Below are 21935 nucleotides of genomic sequence, written 5' to 3'. Positions count from 1 at the left end.
TATAGTTGAGGCACAAATTATTTTGCTCATTTCAGGAATCACTGGATGAAATTCTATGGTCTGTTTTATACCAGAGGCCAGATTAGGTTACCATAATGGTCCCTTTGGCATCAAAAATCTATGAATGTGTAGCCACTGCAGGTTGACAAGACAGACAGAAATCAAAGAACCTCTTGTATCCACAGCATTACCCAATAGGCCTTAGAGAAGAATAGCGCTGGACTTGTTTAATAAAAAGGGACATTGGTGTCTGGTAGTGTTATGATGAAAAGGTTTGGGATCAAAGGTGTTATAAAACTTCCTTTTGATCTGACAACATTGAACAGTTAATTGTGGTTCAAGGTTTGTGTAACAGGACTCCATCCTGCTTGTACCGTAGCCACCACATCACAGAAATCCTTGACATTTATTAAACATACATCAAAAACAAGCCAGACAGAAACATAATGATACTTGGAATTCAAAGTTAAATGGTTATTCAGTTTGTGAAAGCTCCCTTTTCTTCCATTTACATCCAGCAAAGCCCTTCAGAGGGAACGATGTTGCTTAAAGGTCTCTGAATGGTACCAAAAGTTTTTCTTGGGAAAATAAAGGAGCTGATTCTCCTTTACACTGTGGCCCATTTACACTGCTCTATGAGTGCAAAGGGGGTCTTAAAGATGCAAAATAGAATTTAGCCTATTTTAAGGCCCCTATAGACTGCCACAGCTGTGTAAAAGGAACTTTGAGTAAACGAGAGGCAGGTCCAAAGAGTTGTCTACTGATGGATTTTGGCTCAGTGATTTTTGCTAAGGTTATTCCTGCTCTTAAGACAAACTTGATAAAATGCACATAAGGGAAAAAGGAGAAAAAAATAGTTGAATGATCACATTGGTGAGCTATGATGTGCTACAGACAGGGGCACTTTAACTGCCCTGTTTCCACCTTCAGTCTGAGCCAATATCTGCCTGGCTTGCTCTGGCTTCCACTCTCTGCTTTTCCTTCATGCTGAAGCAAAGCTTGCTCCTGCCTCAGCTGCTCAAGTTGGTCATGTTAATGGTATCATGAAGCTCAGTGGATTCCAATACTGGCCACTTCTTGAAATCAGTTTGACAAAAGCCACAAAAGGAGGAGGATAGGAATGAGAGAGAACACAGAGTGGGGATGAAATAGCACACAAGGAAAGGGAGAACAGAAATCTTACATTTTAAATCCCAGAGGTGGCCAGTCATTCAGATACCACCATGGTGATTAGCCTGATGTTCTCATCGGTACCGTTGTGGCCTGGATATGTCAGAAAATTCCCCCAGAGTTCACAGGTGAAGATGGAGTCCCTTGAATAATCAGTGCAGACTTTATGATCCTGAACATGTTAAAGATGCCCCTGTACTTCTCTCTCAAGTACACAGAAGGGGTGTGGTTGCACATCAGTCTAACCAATCAAAAGCAGTTTCCAAAATCCCAGACACAGGCATTTCTTTCTGTCTCAATGAATTCTTAGCCCATATGACAATGTTTGATCTCAGAAGAGTCCATGAAGATCACATTTCAGGCTAAACAAATTCAGTTAATGCAATTCCTTTGGCTCCAGTTCTTATATTAATAGATTTCAAGGCCAAAAGGGACGATTATGATCTTCTAATCCAACCTCCTGCATAACACAGGCTATGTAATTTCACCAAGTCATTCTTGTATCAAGCCCATCACTTGTGGTTGAGCTACAACATATATATTTTACAAAGATATCCCCCTCTTGATTTAAAGACTGCGGTGATGGTAATGGAGAATCCATTGCACAAGTAAGTTCTTCCAATGGTTAGCTATTTTATTATATATACATATATAAACAAATTTCAGTTTACAGCAAGGGGCGGCTCCAGGCACCAGCGCACCAAGCGCGTGCCTGGAGCAGTAAGCCGCGGGGGGCGGCATGCTGGTCATCATGAGGGCTGCAGTCAGGCTGCCTTCGGCGGCATGCCTGTGAGAGGTCTGCCGGTCCCACAGTTTTGGTGGCAATTTGGTGGCGGGTACGCCAAAGGTGCGAGACCGGCGGACCTCCCGCAAACATGCCGCCAAAAGCCGCCTGACTGCCGTGCTTGGGGCAGCAAAATACATAGAGCCGCCCCTGTTTACAGCCATAGAATCTTGTTACATCTTTGACAAATAGTGCAGGGGTCTTTTAATCCATCAGAAATCGACTGCCACTTAGGTCTTCTAATCTAACCCATGTAGCCCATGTTCAAGTCACCTCTTAAACCTTCTCTTGGATAAGCTAAATTGAGAAACAAAAGGAGCTCAATCTCTGTAAATCTAGTTTTCTAGACCTTGAGTCATTCTTGCAGTTCTTTTATGAACCCTTTCTAACGTATCAACTTTCGGTTTGAAGTGTGGACCCCAAAAATGGAGACAGTAGTCCAGTAACAGTCTCACTAATATCATGCACAATGGTACATACACTTCTGATATTCCACATTCCCCTATTTATACACCTGTGGATCACTTTTGCTCTCTTAGTCATCACATCCCAAGTGGCCATTCTTAACGGATGTGATGCTGAAAAAGGTCAAGTCTAGGAGGTTTTACTCTTTCTTCTTTAACCATCAGACTGCAGCCCAAAGTAGATCCAAATTGAAAACAGGAGACCAGATGAGGAAAAATATTGGGCAATACCAGCTATTGTCATTGGATGTAGCTGCATTTTGAAGACTGATCAAGTATTCAGTATGGAAGAAAGAGGAGGCATCATCAGCTGGTTCCAAACTCAGTTGGATTATTATATGATCATAATAGCAATAGTGTTCATGCAATAGCCTTAATGAAGGGAGATAATCCTGTTGAGAAGAGTCCTAAACCTATGCAATAGGACTCCACACCTTTTGAATTTGATAATCCAAATAAATCAAGGCCAGAGCATGCAGATCTGGATGAGAGGTAGGGAAGTCAGTGATTTAGCTAGATCTGGATTAATATTAATATTCTTTGTCTGAGATTGTTTATGTAGAAGAAAGGGTGAATAGGAGAGGGTATGTGCACTGTGGCAGGAAGGTGGCCAGTAGCCCTAAAGTGGGTCAGAGAGAGTAAGCCAGATTAGCTTTAAAACTAATACTGGTTTTTGTATGCGAAGAAGAGTCCTTGTTCAGTATTTTAGGAAAATGACTTTCTGTACTGTAAGCAGAACATTTGATTGTGGAAGAGTTGACTAGGGTGGTGAATTTGGCAGCTGGGGGGAGGGAAGGGAAGGTACTGTGTGAGCCATTACTATAAAAACCTCTGAGAAATTGATCAGGGACTGGTTCACCACTTGTGCTTTCTGCACCCATTGCCACTAAATAGATGCATTGTTTATTCCTGAATCAATTGCATTTCAGCTCCATTTCATTTTAATCAGATAGTCAATAACCCCTGGATAGTATTTAGCAGCTGGGTAACCACTAGCTTTCTATTTTTTTTTCTTAATTGCTATTTGGAAACTAGTGTATTCAGTTTCTCCAGCACAGTCTACTGCAACCTTATTTAATACACCAAGCAATTGCCTCGGCACTTGCATCAGAAGTGTTCATACAAGGGTCCTTTTTTATTTTCTCTGAACTTATGCAAATTGAGACATCTACAAGTGTGACATTCTTTAGTATTTATTGTAACAAGTACAGATCAGGACAAAACTACCCCAGGGATCTAGGCCGCAGAAGCCATCTTCAAGGCTGACAAATGGCCATTCAAGAAGGATGGCTGTACCTTTATTTCAAATGTTGCTGCTAGGCATATGAGTTGATAAATGATGAAGCATGGAACGAGGGAGCTTGAGGGAATGATCCAGTAAAAAAATAAAAACCACACACACACACAATGTAGGGAAAGAGCTGTAACGATTTATCTTCAGGTCTCTGCTCTTATTGTTTTCCCTTTGCTTTTTTATCCTCGGAAAGACAGATGCTGGAGAATTAGGAACTGATTTTTCTACCTTTGCTCACATGAGTGGTTGTTACTCATGCAAGTGACCACAATGAAGATTAAGTGCTGGATCCTCTTTGTGCTGCTCCACAAGTGGCTTGAAAGCTGCACTTACCAACCAGATGGGGAGCTCCCCAGCGTAGGGAAATCCCTGCATGGCATAAAGCCAGTTCTTTACCTCTGACATAGGGGTGTGGCAGGAAAGAACACAGCTGGCTCTATTTTTCCTTTATTTTTCAAACTCGATGCTATAGCCCCAGGCCAGTACTATACCAGGAGATCTGCCCTGGGTTCCATGGGTGTATTTTGGCCCCATTTCTACCTTTCCTTAAGACTGCAGCTTCCATTGCTTCAGCAGGAGGGCAGAAATTGGCTTTTGTTTCTGTAGAAAAGTGGACTCACTGCAGGCAGAACAGCTACATCCTCAGCTAGACCCCTCTGCCAACAGTTACTCTGGCCCTACAGTGGTCTTTCTTCTCATGATTTCACACCCCCCCGCCCCCGCCCCCGCCCCAGCCCCAGCTAAGACACTTTGAAACCTCTCCCCTTCCAGGGCAAACAAAGAGTCAAACATACATAACTTTTTGCCCCTACCTGAACTCACTCCACAGACTCTTCCCTGCAGAGTCTAGGAAGGAATGTTGTCCTCCTGCTCTTGTACAGAGCAATATCTCCCAGGGCTTTCTCCCTGGAGTCGCAGGTCCAGAGTTAATACCCCTTCTCCTCCTTGTATCAGGCTGTTTCCAGACCACCTTTCCCGATAGACAAACAAGGGGAACCAAGCCCCCCTCCTCTGGGTTCCAGGGACTCTGTGGTGAACAGTTATGATCTTCTCCCTCATACTTCTTGCTGCCTCTCTTGTCCTTCATTCAAGCCCTTTCCCACAGCTCCCCCTTCATTTTACTATGCACCTCCCTCTCTCTAGGCCTGTCCTTTCTTCACTGTCTAGCAACCAGAAACAGACTGCCCTTCCCTCAGTTCCTGCAGCCCCCCTCTCATCTGGGCTTCTTCCCTCTATTCTCACCAAGCTCCTCCCCAGCTGGGTTTCATCTTTACTCAGGCCTGGCCCTTCCTCCAGGTGCAACCAGGTGCCTTAACTGAGCTCTCTAGCTTCAGTTAACCCTTTCAGTGCCAGTGTGGGGTCTATATTCTATCACAGTTGCATACTTCATGCCTGTCTCCTCACACCAGTTTAACTCCCCTGACTTCAGTGGAGTTATGCCTGATTTACACAAGTGAGCTCAGAATTAGTGCCTTAGACTCATACAAGGCTTGTTGGGAGTGTTTGGGCCCACTTCTGACAAAGGTTCACATGCTCTACTTCTGGGATCAACGTAGCAAGGAAATCCAAAGCTCAGATGCTGTCTGGCATCCTCTAAATTTAACCGGCTTTGAGATCCTTGGAGGGCACTCACCATGAGGAACATTGTTTCTTGCTCCCTGTTACCATATATCTAAAGAATGGTTCTAAAGAATAAGAAAAACCTAGTAGTAATGTCTTGTATAGTATAGCTCATGGTGCTATACAACAGATATAGTCCCACCCCCTTCTCCTTGTCTCCTGTATTGGCATAAGCTGCTGGCCAGGCTATGAGCTCCTCTCTGAGGAAGAAGTAGCATAAGATCTGAGGTGAAAAGCAATAAAGATCCCAATGTGTTTATATAAACAGGTAGCCTCATCAAAATCCCAGCTACATTATGCTTCACTGTGGATTTTACAAAGCTAACCTATCATGCTCAGCATTCCAGACACCCCGAGACACAGTTACACTATATAACAAAGCAGGCAAAAGCATTCAGAGGAGTTCTGAAATTGAGAACATTTGAACACACCCAAGAAAAAAAAACCAACCCAGATCTGAGCTAAGCTCTCTAGTTTTGATTCCCTTGGGACCTAAGTTCCCTGTAAGGTGCATGCCTGTGCAGCCACACAGGAGGCTACCAAGGGCTGCACACTTAAGTGCCCCAGCTCCGGGGCTGCAGTTGGAGGAGAGGACTCCTCCAGCCCCAGAGCTGCTGCAGCAGGGAGAGGTTTGGGGAGAGTCCTTTCTCTCTGCTGCAGCCTATGCCCCAAACCTTTCATCCCCAGCCCCACCCCAGAGCCTGCACCCCCAGCTGGAGCCATCACCCCCTCGCACCCCAACCCCCTGCCCCAGCTCTGAGCTCCCTCCCACACTCCAAACCACTCAGCCCCACCTCCACCACACATCACCTCCATATTGGTGCACATAGCAAAATTAATTCCGCATATGGATAGGAAAAATTAGAGGGAACATTGCTTGGAACTTATGCAATTTTTTGCATTCATTTTGATGCCTGGGGTGATCAAATCCCCCTGCTGACTTCTGTACAAGCTGTATTCTCAATCTAGGATCCAAACAAAGTCAGGATGAAATTCACTCCGGTGCATCAACTTAGTATCATAGTAGTCTATCGTCTTAAACCCTCAGAGTATGGATAACTGTGACACATGTAAGCAGAGTCAGGATGAGCTCTACCCTGACATCTGGTGGTAAATTATGGGAAGTGCAGAAAGAAGTTTCGAGTATTCGCATTAGCATTTCAATTATTTGCATTGGCACTCCCCCCCCCACCACTTAGCATACCGCACAGCAGCCTGGGATGGTTATTTTCACAGCTGTGGGAGCCCCAATTTCATTGTTATTGGGGCAGGAGCAATAAAATGTTGTCACCCCGATTAAGTAAATGAGGAACTACAAAACTGTCTTATGATAGAAGGTTTCATTGTCAGCTGGATAGCGCTTGCTAGATGGGGGACATGGGTTCCAAAACCCATTAAAAAGAGAGTGGCTGGGGACAGATATCTGTACTTGGTGGTGCAGGCTCCTTGTGTGAGCCAGAAGCACCAGTTCCACCTGTGCCTCTCTCCACTGTGGAATGTCAGAGTTAATGTTTGATTCCCTTAAGAATCTAGATACAGGTTACTGAGCTGAACTCACTGGCGCTGAGGCTCCCACACTATGAGCTGGAATCACTAAGAGCTGAAATCACTGAAGAGCTGGACTTGCTGAGCTGAGAGCACTGAGTACTGTGCTAATGAGTGGGGGAGCCTGAAGCAATACCGTGGAGCAGAGCAGCTGGCAGAGCGGAGTGGAGCAGTTTGTGCAGCCACTGGGTGAGTGGAGCCAAGCAGCTCGTGAGGATGGATGGAGTGGCTCGCAGGACAGCTGGTGGACCAGAGCAGCTGGCAGAGCGGAGCAGCCCACAGAGCGAGCGGAGCTGAGCTGTTTGCGGGGACGACTAGTGGAAGCAGAACCCCACGAAGAGGCAGGGCAGTTGGCCCCGAAACCACGTAAGGTGCCCCTTTCTACCCAGGCTGGGGAGGGGGACCTCTGCAGAGAGACTCTTGAACTCTGGGGCTGCACTGACCCAGGACAGAGACTTTTGGATTGTGGGACTTTTGGGACTGTGGGTGATTTGGGGGTTGCTGGACTCAAGGGCCCCGAGAGAAGGACACAGCCCAATTTGCTGGGGTGGGTCTTTGCTCATGGTTTGACCTATGAACTCTAGCTGAGGTATTTTCCCAATTTAATGCTTGTTGTTTATCATGTAATTAAACCTTTTCTGCTACACCAAGACTCTGTGCTTGCGAGAGGGGAAGTATTGCCTCCTCGAGGCGCCCAGGGGTGTGTGTAAGATTTTCCCAGGTCACTGGGTGGGGGATCGAGCTGGTTTTGCATTATGTTTTGGGGAAGGGACTCCTATGTATTGAACCCGGCCCTTGCTGCTATCGTTTCGGCCCGGCAGAAGGGTTACACACAAATGATCCACAGGCCTCTTGCTGGCCCCAATGTGCCAGGGTGACATCCACTCTCAAAGCAAGACTCAGTCCAAATCTCCAGTTTATCCATCCCCACTATCTGTAGTGGTCCACTCCAGGAGTGCCCAGTCAGGTCTCAGCCAACCAGAGACCTGTGAAGCACTCCCTTCTGACTGGGGAGTGTTAAGGCTGCACAGCTACCTGATTTACACTGTGACATCCCCCCAGCAAGCCAGGCTGCCCAGCAACCTGCACCTGTGCTGTGTTTTCTCTGAGGGCTATGACCAGTGTCTGACAGAAATGACAAGTTACCACTAATCACAGCCTTTGGAGAGAAAGCATAGCATAGGTGCCAGCTCTTACACAGATAAGCACATTAATGGTACCAGAAGTCTCCCATTAGTCTTATGGGGTGCTGGGAGGCTTTCCAAACCTGAAGTAAGGTTCCAAAGGTCCTGTCTCTTTGCTGAATCAAAAGGAAGACACTATGTGAAATTCAGGTTCAGCTTCTTATACCAAAAGCCCTTTCTTTGCTTGAGCCTCTGGAAAACTCAGCTTGAGCCAGCATATGCAAACTGTTCAGGGGTGGTATCTCTCAGCGACCAGCTGTACTCACCTCCCACTGTTTGTGGTTTCTGGAGGAGTTGTGGTAACCCTCCCCCGTGCAATAGAACACAGTCACACATAAACCATTCATAAATTTAATACTATGGTTCCCAAAGCTACTGAATGAAGCTGCACTTTCAAACACAGAGCAGGGATACATCATAAAGAGCCATCCCCCTCAGCCTCTGAGAGGTAATGAGAACCATCTCTCACATCATCACTGGTGGTCACTATGCCCCTCCTTCAGTATGCTGCCATGTTTCCAGCTTCCCCCTCTAGACTTCACTTCTACTGCAAATCAGGTCTGGTCTCCACAAGAGTATAGTGACTTCCTTCACGTTGCCGAAACAGGGATCCTGAGCATGGATGGAGGGGGATAAGGACTGTTTTACTCACCATTAGCAGTAATGCAATAGCCCTTTTTTCCCCCACATCCCCTGACCACCATACACAAGAAGATCAAGACTAATGACAACTCATCAGAAGCCAGATTCCCTTCCACAAACTCTGATGTGAGGGCAGTGAAATGCATTTTTTTAAAAATTCAACGTTTTCCTAGTTTTGAAGCCCTTTTTAAAAAACATTCCTCGATGGCTAAAGTAAGCCTTCTCTGATCAGGCTAGCAGAAGGATCGGTTCCTTCCCAGGCAAGGCATCCAATGCACCTTGGTACTAGGATGTTACAAGAACATAATCTGGGGAAGAAGGGAGAAGTCTTGCAAAGCTAATCCTTTTTTGGTGTCTCCAGATGTCTTACTCTTAAGCTAAGAACTTGACTTTATTATACATAAATGTCTACTCATGTTTCTTTCTTCCTCTCTGCAGTGTGTATAGTGATAGATATTTACATGTTCTTTAACAAAACCGTGTCTAAACAATATGAAATCTATATTAGACATTCATTGGTGCCTATTCCCCACAGCTGCTTAATTTAACCAATTTGAAACTAGCTGCATTTACTTTGAAAGTAAAATTCTGGAGCTGGTTATAAAAATATTGCTTCTGATATGATAAAAAGCACCAGTACATTAGATTCTGCAGTTAAATCTTTGTGCTGTCTAAAGCTCACCTGCCCACAGAGACTATATTGGAGTCCCAGAGTTCTATTTTCCTTCAGGCCAGATTTCAGTAAATGAAGAACTCTCCCAGGGCACGCGTTTAAAAATCAACTAAACATTTTAATTTGGATATTTATTTTTCAGCTCGGTGAATAATAGTCTAAATATGAATTTGAAGCACACAAAAAAGCAGCGCAGCTGATCATAAAATGTTGTGTGGAAGAAAAAGGATAAATTTTTATGAGTTCTTGGAAGACAGAGAAATATGGCTAGAATCAAAGTGCAATTATGGAGCACTGGATGGCCCAGGGAGTGGGAATACAAGACAGAACCTTCTCCCTCTAGGTCACTGAACTGAATCCAGCCCAGGTTAGCAGTCATTGACAGTTGTTGCCCTCAGCCAACTGCCTCTGCAGAACTGGTGGTTTTCAGGCATGTTTCCAGGGGGAAAGCTGTCTACACCACAAAAACTCACCACAGTTCACACTTGTGGCACAAGAGAGAGGTCACGTTTTGTGTGGATCATGGAAACTGATCTACAGTGAGGGAAACTGGACTTTGCTTGGATGTGTCAAAAATACTCCAGGGGGAGATTTTTCTTGGCATTTCAGGTCCCAGATGAAATCAGGAAGCACAAAACTTATTTCAAATACAGAGAAAATAACCCGAGTTTTGGAAACTCAGGAACATTTGAGGTTTGATTTGAGTTTGGGTTGAAGGGCTGTTTATTGCATCTGAATTGGTTTGCACATTCCTAAGACAACTGACCTTAAGAGAGTGTGTGTGTGTGTGTATACACACACACACACACCAGGTTAATAGGGGCTATTGATGAATACATCAGTGGCAAGATTGGCCATGAGCCTTGTGTGGATATGCTGGAATAGCAGACTTTAGGAGCCAATGCAAAGGCTAGATACAGCCACAGTCCTTGTGCTCAGGAAGAGCAGGGATTGCTCCCTCTGTGCATTTCCAGGGCTGCATATTGACCCATAGCTCTGCTCCTACACTAGCCTACAGAGTTGAATGTCCATGGTGGGCAGAACACATGGCACCATCCATGGGATAGTGCAGTGTGAGTGCTCCTTCCGACACTCAGGGGGGCATTGTGCCTTTTGAAGCACAACCCCCCACCAATTCCCCTGCAAGGCACTGAAGCCCCATACTGGCCCCAGCAGAGCAGATTCTTCCCTGTCTTGCACGGTCACTTACACCTGGGCAAAATGCTCCCATTCTGATTTGGCACTGTGTAATTAACACAATCAGGCTCCAAGAGCCTATTTCTGCTCTGAGTTACAGCAGGAATTACCCTGCTGAAGTCAATGGTATTGATTTTAGCTAAGTCCATGGGATCAGCACCTCCGAAAAACTCAGATCACTTTTATCTAAGCATGGATTTAGGCACCTAGGCTTGAAAGTGTTAGCATTTGGACCCGGTCCTGGGAGTTGCTCCAAGTAGAGAGAGACACTCCCACCGCAGGGCATAAGGAGGAAGTTCCACCGGCTGAATTAGGCCTTATATGAGTTGAGTTGAACTGGTCCATCAGACTGAATGATCAGGACTTAACTGCTTTGAGGCACAGAATACACCATGTCTGGAGCTTGGGGGACGGTGAAATTGAGTGTACCTGTAATACCTGGTAATCTAAGACCGGGGCAATATTTCATCCACCACATGTACCCAGACTCTTCCAGATCCAGCCTACATGCCCATATTGTCATTGGCAACATGTAAAAAATCAATAGTCTACTCCTGTGGTTTCCCCCAGTCATCCTAGGTAATTCAAACAGCAGCCAAAGTCTTGCACTGCTGATTTCTGAAGAGAGGGTGGAAATAACCCAGAGGTTGTCCCAGGAAGAGCCCCTCTAGTATAATACATCCTAGACAGCAGGTGCCTGAAATTTATGGCACAGTAGATAAAGTGAATGATAATATTATAAAATATAAAAGGATATTACAAAATTGTACCATTTACATGACAGTTAAAATATATGATTTGACACACCATATATTTTAATCTTCACTCTCTAGGAAAATTGTAATCAGTATCCATTACTTTTCAGAAGGAGTTGAAACATTCCACAGTAGAGTCATACAGGCTAGAATAGAGACAGCAGGGAAAAGTGAAGCAGAGAAGACAAGGTGAAGGGTAAGACTGAGTCCCCTAGAGGGGATGGCTCCAAGGAGTCAATTGAGTACTACATTTTTAAACCCATGTAACTGAAATCAGCATCTGGCCCTTATGCTGCTGCGCTTGCCTGTTAAATGCCTCCCACACTCTCAGCTCTAGACAAATACATGACTAATAATTCACCATTTGGATCCCAATCCTGAAGCAGTTTGGGGAGCTGCACTTGACATGCAAGTTGGAGTGTCCAGGGAGGACTGGGAATTGGGAGTCAAGTATTTTCCAGAATAAGAGCCACAGCAGTGCAAGTGCTATCCACTAAAGAGCACTTGTTGTGTTCCAAAGATGCCCTGGCAGACTGAGCCACCAAGGACATGGAAACAACCACCCCTCATGCAATATATCAGCAGCTGGGATCCTGTCTAGAAACCCAGCAGGAACTTTGGGTTGTGGGTTAGCTTTGAGGTGAAGCGGCTATAGCAGCACACAGCTAAAGGGATTAGAGATACGGGCAGTGGAGGGCTGTGGCATATCATCCTTCCTAAGCCTCTTTTAACTTCCTTCCTCCCTCACCCCTGCACAGTGAACGTAGTGACAAGGCTCTGAAAAGAACAGCAGGGTCCTATGGCATATTTAAGTCACTTAAAGTCTCAGAGGCGTGTCAGGCATGACAGCACAGTACTATTGGGTGGCTGCAGCTGCCACTTTAAACAGTCTCCTCGGTTTTCTGAAAGCTTTATTGTAAATAAATAATTTGCATCAAAAATTTCAAGAGTCTTTAAAAGACTTCCATGAGACACAGATATGAATCCATATGAAGTCCCTAGGACACAGTCCATAGTGAGGGGCAATGGTTGGCTGCATCATCCCAGGAGCATTGTGGGGAAGGAACTGTGGCCATAGGAGGCAGTTCCCTCCCTGTTCACTCCTTGCTCTAGTCTAGAGGGAAACATTTGCTGCTGTTTACATGATTACCTCCTCACTACATTGGCTCAGCTGGTTGATGCACTGGGAAGGCACAGCTTATCCTCCACCCACCTGCTTCAGCAGTAGGTTAAGCAGGTGCATAGCACTCCATACCTCCATACAGGGGCTGGAATGGGAGTTCTCACTACCCTTACCTTCCTGTACAGGCAGCAATACCACACATACTCTAGCCCAGAGACATCCAGAAGGGCCCATTGGGATTTTGAAGTCTTTGGATGACAAATACACAGCAGATAGAGAGAGACACACACACCTTAAGTCCTCTGTTTTCAGAGGACTGCCTATCTTTGTCACCCCCTTGTGAGTTAAATAATAGACCATAGAAATAAAACATGGACATTATTAATAATGTATCCCTCCTCCTTCTACCGGGGAGCATGGGAAGATTTAGATCCGACTCTGGCTCTTATTTATTGTAGATTTGGGAGCAAACCAGAATTTTTCTTTTAAACTGGGCTTGTCTATCTGGTAAGCACAAATATGGAAGAAAGCAGGTAATGGCACTGAGATTATGGCCACATTAGTCCTGCCAGCACAGTCAGCCCTGACCGAAGGGGAAATAACCGTGTAGTCTTCTGACAGCTCTGTCTCGCATTTGTGCCAGCCCAGCTTCATTCACCAAAATCCTTCCTTCTCTTTCCACTTGCTCTAACCCCTCGTTTGGCAGAGCCGAGAATGGTATAGAAGTAAGAGCATGGCCTTGTGCAGGGACCAGGAATCAGCACTCATGGGTTCTATTCTCAGCTCTGCCACATGTTTGCTGTCTGAAATAGGTCACTTGAACCCCTCTGTGCCTCAGTTTACCCATTTGTGACATAGGGGATAATGATACTAGACCTGGTGGGGAATATTTTGACAAATTTCCTGTCAGAAATTGCCAATTTGCTGAAACCAAAACTGTTGCGAAACAGGGGCAGTTTTGAAATTTAAAAAAAAAAAGTTGAAAACACTTTTGAAATTGTCAGTGTTTTGCTCTGACATTTTGAAAAGGAAAAAATTCGAGTTTTCTGACTCAAAATAACTTTTCAATCAAAAATTTCAGCTAATTATACTGAAAAAGGGTTAAATAAAAGCAAAAAGGTTGAAATAAAAATGAGAGACTTTGAAACACTCAGAACTAAACATTCTGGTTGACCCAAACTAAAAATGTTTTTGGTTTTCCAATTTGTGAACATTTTTGAGATTTTGGCTTTTCATTCTGATTTGGGACAGTACACGTTTTTGAACTCTCTAATATTCAAAGGGTGGGGAAACGATTTGCGTGCAGCTCTAAATGATACCCACCTACCTCCCTAAATGTTTGTGAAGGGCTTTCTGACTCTCACGGGAAAGGTGTTGCATAAGGCACCAGAAGTGTAATTAAGCGAAGGGGGGAAAGATCAGTCCAGCAGGGGCTGAAAATACAGTAGCGGCAACACATACAACTGCAAAAAGGGAGAGTTTCCTGTATCCCTCCTGCTGAATCAATGAGTACCTGTGTGACTAAGCAGCGTTCAGAGTGAGGTAGTGCTCCTTGCAAGGGAAAAGGCGGTAAGAGGAAGAGAAGATAAATGGTCCTGGGAATAAAGAGAGGATGAATGACAGAGTTTCTTGTAAGCTCCTTAGAGTCTCATTAACAGCTTTTATTATGACCCAATAAAATGCCTTCTGTTGGTTTAACCTTCTACTCATCCTTTGCCTCACCAGAACCTCATGGAATAGGCAACAAACTCCTCAGTGTCCCTAGCAAGAGGCACTCAAGCAACCCCCTCTAAGAGGCAGGGGAGTCATGCAAGGCCTTTGTGAATGAACATTAAAGAATGGGAAGTCTCTCCACCTGCCTTCCTAGTATAGGGCTCCCATCACTGCAGTGTGATGAAGCTAGGAGGTGGTCCTGTCCCATCCAACTGAAGAGAAAAATAAGCCATTTTTTATTCTCACATCAGTGAGATTTGGAGTGGAGTGAAGAGATCTCATGAGCCAGAATATCAGCCCTTAGTCCCCAGATCCAAGACTAGCTTTCCAGCTGGGAATTTCATGTGGAGTGGGCACCAAATATAGGCACCTGAATCTGAAAACAGTCAGGCTTCCCATCTGACTATAACACAGCCATTTCCCTCCCTACAATTTTTTTTTACCCTCCCTAAATAAGATAGAGGCTATAAAAGCTCCAAGGAAGCAGCATCCTTCCCTGTAGAAGATGGCACATTAAGGGTCTCAGATATAAACACTCTTGGCTTTATGCTATGTGAATGAAATCACAGATTCATAGGATCATTGGAGTGAATGACACAAAATACCCCTTACACCATCCAGCCCTGCTGTCTGCCAGTGCTGGCCTGGTTTCAGCCCTCTCTCCAATTGACTCCTCTGCTTTGGGAGCCAGGCTAACAGAATCAGATTATACTCTCCTCCTCTGTCAGAGACCAGCTGCTCATGGCTGAGTGCTAACCATTTCAGCTCCACTTGGAAAGGATCTGCAACAGGGCTTGGCACTGTCTGATTAATACCATTGTCAAGCCTGCGCTTCCTTTCAAGCTTTGTCAAATCCGTGAACATGATGCATTTCCCCTGCCAGAGTCTTTTCTTGCCTTTTATTTCCCCAAACCTTTCAGTTCTTATTGAAGGGAGAGATCATTGCATAGGGTTTCAAAGCACATTTTGTTATCTCAGGTAAGACAGACACACACAGCTAACCCTTACATAGGCAATACCTTTCACACCCCCTCCCCACATTCTCAAACCCACCCTTTTGTACATATACCCTCCCTCCCTCACACTCAGGTCCCTCACACTCCGCCCACTCTCACATATACCAGCCAGTCCACGCACACCCCACCCCTCTTACATTCTTCTAGCCCCTACAAATGTCTCTCTTATTCACAATCACCCATCCCATCCTTCAAACCCCCTTCTGACCCCCACATACCACTTACCCCCACTCATCCCCTTCTTAAGTACATGCTTCTGTCTCACACCTCCCCCTTTTCTGCACATATCCATCCTCCATGCCATGACATACCCATCTCTGCCAGACTCACCCCTCTCCTGCACATATACCTCTATTTATTCCAGCTGGCCCATGGATGCCCTCACTATGCCCCTTCACCCTCATGCATGTGTGTGGATACACTTCATGCCCACTTCTAGCAGCAGCCTGTCCTGGTGGGGAAGCTCAGAGGCTTAGCAGGCAACAAAAGTGATGGGAAAACAAAGGCATGGTAACAACTGTTTGCCAAAGATTCTTTTGAGTGAATGCTCCAGTGTGCTTTACAGACACATGGCCCCGTGTTGGGGGCATTGTAATGCCACAATGCCCTAGTGGGAGCTCCAGGAGACCTTATGAGAGAGATTAGCATGGGGAGAGAGCACCTCCTGCGACACTCCAATCTGCAGCTAGCCAGCTCTAGTATAGTGGGAGAGGCAGGGCCATGCTTGTCCTCCTCTGCCCCTCCACCCCTTTTGGGGAGGCCAGTAGTGTTAGCTGAGGGCAGTTCTTGCACTCAGGTGATCATGAGGACTGCAACTGTGGCTCTCTCTTCCAGAGAGTGGAAACGGGGAAGTTCTTTGCACTTGCCCCTCCTCCCACTTTCCCCATCTGCCAGGCACAATCTGGAAATGCCAGAAACAAACAATGATGCCACAGGCTTCCTGAATGAGAAACATTCTACCGAGCTGCTCTACCACTGAGCCACTGCTATTATCCAGCCACCTCAAATGAAATTAATGCCATTCCCTCCGGGTTCTTCAGTTACAGACCATGGCTCACCATTACTCTCAGTACAGTCAAGGACAGGTTTATATTCTGTCTGCAGAATGAGAGAGTTATGTTAATATCCAACAGCCCTATGGCCACAGAGAAGACATGTATTTGCAAACAATAGAAAAGGCACCAGGACAAATTCAGGTTGCAGTCACGTCATTGTAAAGTTGGGGTAACTCCACTCATTCCAGCAGAGTGGTTTAGTTAAGTAAAGGAAAGCTAGACAGACTCAGAAGGGCTGCGTGAGGTTTAATTTATTGCTGTTTGTAGATCACTTTGAGATCCTCAGATGAAAGGTGCTACACAGTGCAATGAAAATGTTTATTGCAATTGTGTCAATCCCAGGACCTCACGGAAACCATCAGAAATAAGTCACTGTGAAATGTGACTCTGTCACCCACTAATGGCTGGCCTCAGAAAGTGTTACAACCTTCTGGTGACTCTCAGCTAAAGGAGCTCTCTGAGGAAGAGCTTGCGCTTTCAGTGCTAAAGGACCAGAGTTTGAGCCTCACGGACAACCCACACCATCCGTAGGCATGGTTCACTCACAGCTACACCCTGAAAATTATTGTTAAAACAACATGGGATTCTTTGTTTAAATCCCACCCACTACAGCTTTCAGATGCAACTTGCTCAATTTTTTACAAGAAAAAGATGACTTTAACGAGTGGCCCTGCAAACTCCACCTGGGATCTGATTGCCAAGCCTCTAACAGCATCACCAGCAGTAAAGGATTCTGTAGGGAGTACAGAATTCACAATTTGGGCAAGGGTTCAGTGAGCACAATGGAATGCAACTCACTTTCCTATAGTTATGTTGGATGCTTAGGGCTAACAGATGCAATGACTTGGTTCCAACGGTATGGTCGGCCAGTGGGACTTGGTGTTATTCAGGAGCTAGCACAATCACCCTCACATCAGCATCTTCAGCTAGTCAGGTAACCCGTGAGTCGCTATAAACTCTCGGCTTGGCTGGTCCACACTGCTCCATCACTTACCGTCTCCTGTAACAGTATGTTGAGATATGGTAGGTAAACTGATTTGTTTTCCCTCAGAAACACCAATCAGTAATAAATCAGCTGTGGCTCATAAGTGTCTTCAGCAGAATATTCAATTAGTTTGCAGTGCATTCCTAATAATAATTAATTAGGACATTATGAGCTCAATCGCAGGGACTAAAAAGTAGCAAAAACTCAGTCGGATAACAAAAATGTCTGGCCACCCGAGACCAGTGACTGACGCTCGCTCTCTCTGGTGTTACTCTGTTCACAGCCCTTGCTGCTCAGACAAGGAGCCTCTGAAGCACCACTAAGATTCCAAAATGAGATGCTAACAAGCATACAAATGATGTACAGGCAAGGAGCTGGCATTTGCTAGAGGGTGTGAGACTGGTTCTAATTAGCATTGGGGTGCACTTGGGCTGACCTTTGCTTTCCTCCAGTCATCCTCTACCTGGCACACACATTTCTCTCAGGCCTGCGTAGATGTGCAGCTCTAGGATGAGAGCAGAATGGCATATTGACAAGCTTCTGAAAGGTGGCTGGTGTTTGCTGAGAACACGACACTCTTCTCATTTAAAACATTTGCTCCTGTTGGATGGAAGACGGAACAAGGTGCAGATAACAGAACTCAAGCTCATTCCCAGCGCCTGGGGTCTTGTTTTCAGTGCCTCTTGCCCTTTGGTCTTGGCTCCCCGTGCCCCAGAGTTGTGTACTTGTGCCTGTCTGAAAGGGTTATGAAACAGCCTCCCTGTATCTCTTCACCTCATTCCGTCTCCGTTTCATTTCAAATCTCAGCTGAAAACCACTCTTTTCTCTTTTGCCTCAGCCCCACCATTTCTTCCCTGAGCTTTTATTCATTCCTTAACTCTGCACAGTATTCCTTGGGGTGACAGAGTTTTTGTGGGAAGGTGCTCTACAAAAGAAAGTTGTGTTGTCCTATATTAGTGTAATAAGATAACAGTTCTCTGTGAGGAGGAAGTGGTGATCAATGCATTAGATTTTTTGTTTGCCAGGGAATTAGGCCATTTAAAAAGTGTGGTCTTGTTGCATAGGGACTGGACTTCAGCAGATGTGGTTCTCTTCCCAGTTCCCTCAGATTCATCATGTTACCTGGGGCAAGTCGTTTACTCTGTGTCCTTTGGGTGGAGATCTGCAAAACAGGGGGCAGGGCAGAGAAACCCTGGGTCTGTTTTGTCTATTATGACTAAAGCACTTCAGGGCAGGGTTTGTCTCTTATTATGTGCACATACAGCACCTAGCCCCGATCGTGGCTGGAACTTCTAGGCATCCCTGTAATGCAAAGAAGTAAATGATAATAGCAGCTTTAACGTAAAAGTGTAGCTGTGGTTGAGGAGAAACTGCCTTAAGGATTTGAGATGGAGAGAAGAGCTGAGTAGCAGTACTACCAAGGGGTGGAGAATGGAGCAATGCCATTCTGAGCTTCAGTAACTGAGATGATCTCTTGGTAAAGCTGACTGAATAATTGGTAATCAATAATTTGTCTGATAGATTTTGCCTCTGTATTATAGAAAAATCCACTAAGACTGATTGTCTCAAATTTCTTTATTTGATGGCATTTTCATTAGGGTCCATTAAATCTGCAACTTGCTACCTACAGTCTGAGATGAGAGCAGTGTGGTTTCATTATGCTAAGTGGCATCAGAGGAGGCTTCTGGTGGTGCAGGCAAGCCCTGGGCCACGCTGCTGGTTGCTCGCCAGCGCTGCCACCTGACCGCCAGGGCTGCTGCAGGTGCAACAGTGCGCTGGTGGCGCTCAGCAGCGCTGGTGACACCAGCGCTGCTCAGCGCTCTACCTGTTCGCTCAGAATACCTTCCTGTTCTCACAATACCTGCCTCACCACACCAGCTTGCACAGCACTCTGCTTGCCTCAGGAAACACTCTGGTTCCTTTTCACTCCCTGCAATCAGAGTGCCCCTGCTCTGTTGCATGTTCTCCAGGTGTGAGTTGCAGGCCATTAGCAAGTTACGCATCTGTTACAGCAGCAGCAATCAGCACAGGTCACAGCATGGAGCAACAGCTGCACAGGCCAGGCATCAGGTGTTCAGTCAGCTGGGAGTGCCAGCAGGGAGCACACTCAGGGGGATTTCAGCAGAGCTGATATCTTTGCAGGGGGAAAGGAGCATGCTGAATAGCATCAATCTACAGAGGGGGATGAGCACAATGCAGTGGAAAGGGTCAAGGAGGGATGGCTGCCCCAGCGGGAGGGGGACGAGACGATACTTCCGCTGTTAAACATAGCTGGGGGGATGATGAGATACTTGAGAGGAGAGGGGACCACCCTTAGGGTGACCAGGGCCACTGGAGGAGGGAGGGGGACAGTGGGGGGAGGCAGGGGGGGGGGGAGGAGGAGGGAGCAGGGGGGGAGGGGGAGAAACGGGAGTGAGCAGGGGTGAGGAGGAGGCTGCAAGCTCCTGGAGGGGAGCAGAGCAGCAGCTCAGGAAGGCAGCAGAAGGCACAGCATCGCAGCAGCAGCCAGCAGGAGAGCAAGGCAGCCAAAGCAGAGTATTTCTGGAGAGATGGGGCAGCTTTGGATGTTGGGATGAAATGTTTCTCATGATTCTGGATAGATGCATGGCCATCCGGTCGTGGATGGATAACATCATGTGTCGGTGTATTATCTCATAGGATGCGTTGCAGTGGTCTTTATCTCAGCGCGTCATGCAGAGCGGAGTGTATGCAGCCGCTTCAGGTCCCATGCATAGCAGAGCGCACACGTCCGCGCACATTTCTCCGGTGCCATCCGCCCGCCTCCAGTGACCAGGGCGGAGGCACGTGACGCCAGGCCTCCACCGGGCCACGCGCAGACCCCCTAAAAGAGCCGTCCCGCCACTCTATTCCCTAGGAAATAGGGTGGTTCATCTTCTGGAAAAATGTGAAGAGAGAAAGACCTGGAGATAGGATGAAGAGATCCCCCCTAGACTGGATCTTTGCTCACTCATCCTCACTCTCTCTCCTCTAGCCCTACCAGCTCCTCACCATCCTCTCCTCTTCTGGACCCTCACTCTTTTTTGCTTTTCTCTGCCCATTTCTCCTTTTGGGAGTTTCTTTCCCATGCAGTGAAAGAGAGTGAAACTCCCTCAATGCTCCTCAGTGTAACAATTAGTGGATGGAATTAGTGGTGTGAATGCAATGTTGTCTGTGCTGTGTGTGTTGTGTGTTGACTGTTCTGCCCAGAGAAACACTGACAAAGAAATTTCAGAACAAAAGAAAAGAGAAAAAAAAGCGAAAGAAAAAAGAGAGAAAAGAGAGAGAAGAAGAAAGAAAAGACAGAGAAGAGAAAAGCAGTGAAGAGAGAGAGAGAGAAAAGAAGAGAGAAAGCAAAGAGCACTGCTGGAAAGAGAGAGCAGCGGAGAAGGGGAGCGCCTCTGCTGCACTGCATCCTGGAGCAGATAGAGTCACCTTGCCCAGCATGCCAAGCCAGCTTGTGCCCTACTCCTCCCCCCCCCCCGCCTTCCCCTCCCCACCTGTTGCCCCCACCCCCAACACCCACCAGCCCCCAGCACCACCCCCACACCCCCACACCCCCTCACCTAATGCCTTCCCCCCCCCCCCTACCTACCCCCCACCACACCTGCCACCCATTCAACCACCCAGCCACCACCACACAGCATGCCAGAGTGCAGGATTCATTCAATGACACCACTGTGACTGCACCACCTTGCAAACTTGTTGTTGTGTGTCCAACCAACCCACACTGAAGTTTTGTGTTTCTGTTTTGTTGTGCTGTTTCTGTCTGTTGATTTTTTTTCTTAGTTTAAAACAATTCTTTGCTTGAAAGATAACAGTAGTATTACTTCAGATAGTGAAAGGCATAGATACAGCAAATAAAGAGCACTGCAATTATTATTATATTATTATAGAATATAGTCAGGCAGTGTGCAGCACATGCACTCAATTGCAGCAAGCATTCCATTGGCTCCCAGCCCAGTTCCTTTCCTCTCCTAAGGCATCCTCCCCCTCTGAAGCTCCCTTGAAGCCTCTCTATCCCTCTCTCTGGCTGCATATCTCTGGCCTCCACTATTCACCTGAACCTTCTGATTCCTCACTCACTTCCTTCACCTCCCTTATGCTTCACAATATCTATATTATGGCGCTGGGATAACCAGCGCCCCCTTCCCAGCTTCCCCCCCAAGTCATACCAACCCCACCTAAAAGCACAAACCCGCCCAGCAGCCTTCTCTTCTCCTGCAGCTCAAGCTTCTTGCTCCTGGGTCCCTGCCCTGGTCAAGCTCCCCTGTCAAGTTTCAAGAGCAGCCTGTTCATTCTCGTAGGCCACAGTGGGGTCTTCGACATCCCACAGTGGACATTCCTGCATCCCTACTGATCCTGCCTGTCTCCTGGAAAAGTCCTGCTCTTCCCCTCCATCTTCCTGAACTGTTCGATGGACCTTGCCATGCATGCCCCTTCCAGGCCAGCCTGTGTGATCCAAATGAAGTGCATGGCGCATACACAAGCCCGGAGAGAACCAGAATACGATTAACGTTACGATGATGCCTAGATGCTCTAGGGCCCAATATGCCGCCCATCCCCCCATTCTCCGCCCCTCCCCACCCCCATCCCCATTTTCCTCAAAGCCATGTCCTCGTCCTCCACGTCCCCACGGTCACGGTCTGCAGTAGCAACTTGCATTAAACAAATTCAACTGCAATCAAACCCCCATTTTCCCGATTCTCCCGACTTTC

At 46.5% G+C, this 21935-nt stretch overlaps 1 long non-coding RNA gene across 1 annotated transcript in view; it reads right to left on the bottom strand.

The window, feature by feature from the left end:
* Positions 1-14001, bottom strand: part of LOC120401706 — a 187599-nt gene extending 173598 nt beyond the window's left edge. The window contains exon 1 of the long non-coding RNA XR_005596664.1: positions 13965-14001. This is a non-coding gene — a long non-coding RNA (uncharacterized LOC120401706). The remainder of the gene's footprint in view (positions 1-13964) is intronic.
* Positions 14002-21935: the final 7934 nt, after the last annotated feature.

Source organism: Mauremys reevesii, linkage group 3 (assembly GCF_016161935.1).
Source record: "Mauremys reevesii isolate NIE-2019 linkage group 3, ASM1616193v1, whole genome shotgun sequence".
Taxonomy (NCBI): domain Eukaryota; kingdom Metazoa; phylum Chordata; order Testudines; family Geoemydidae; genus Mauremys; species Mauremys reevesii.
Note: the sequence above shows the minus strand (reverse complement) of the source record. Positions and strands in the feature narration are given on the sequence as shown.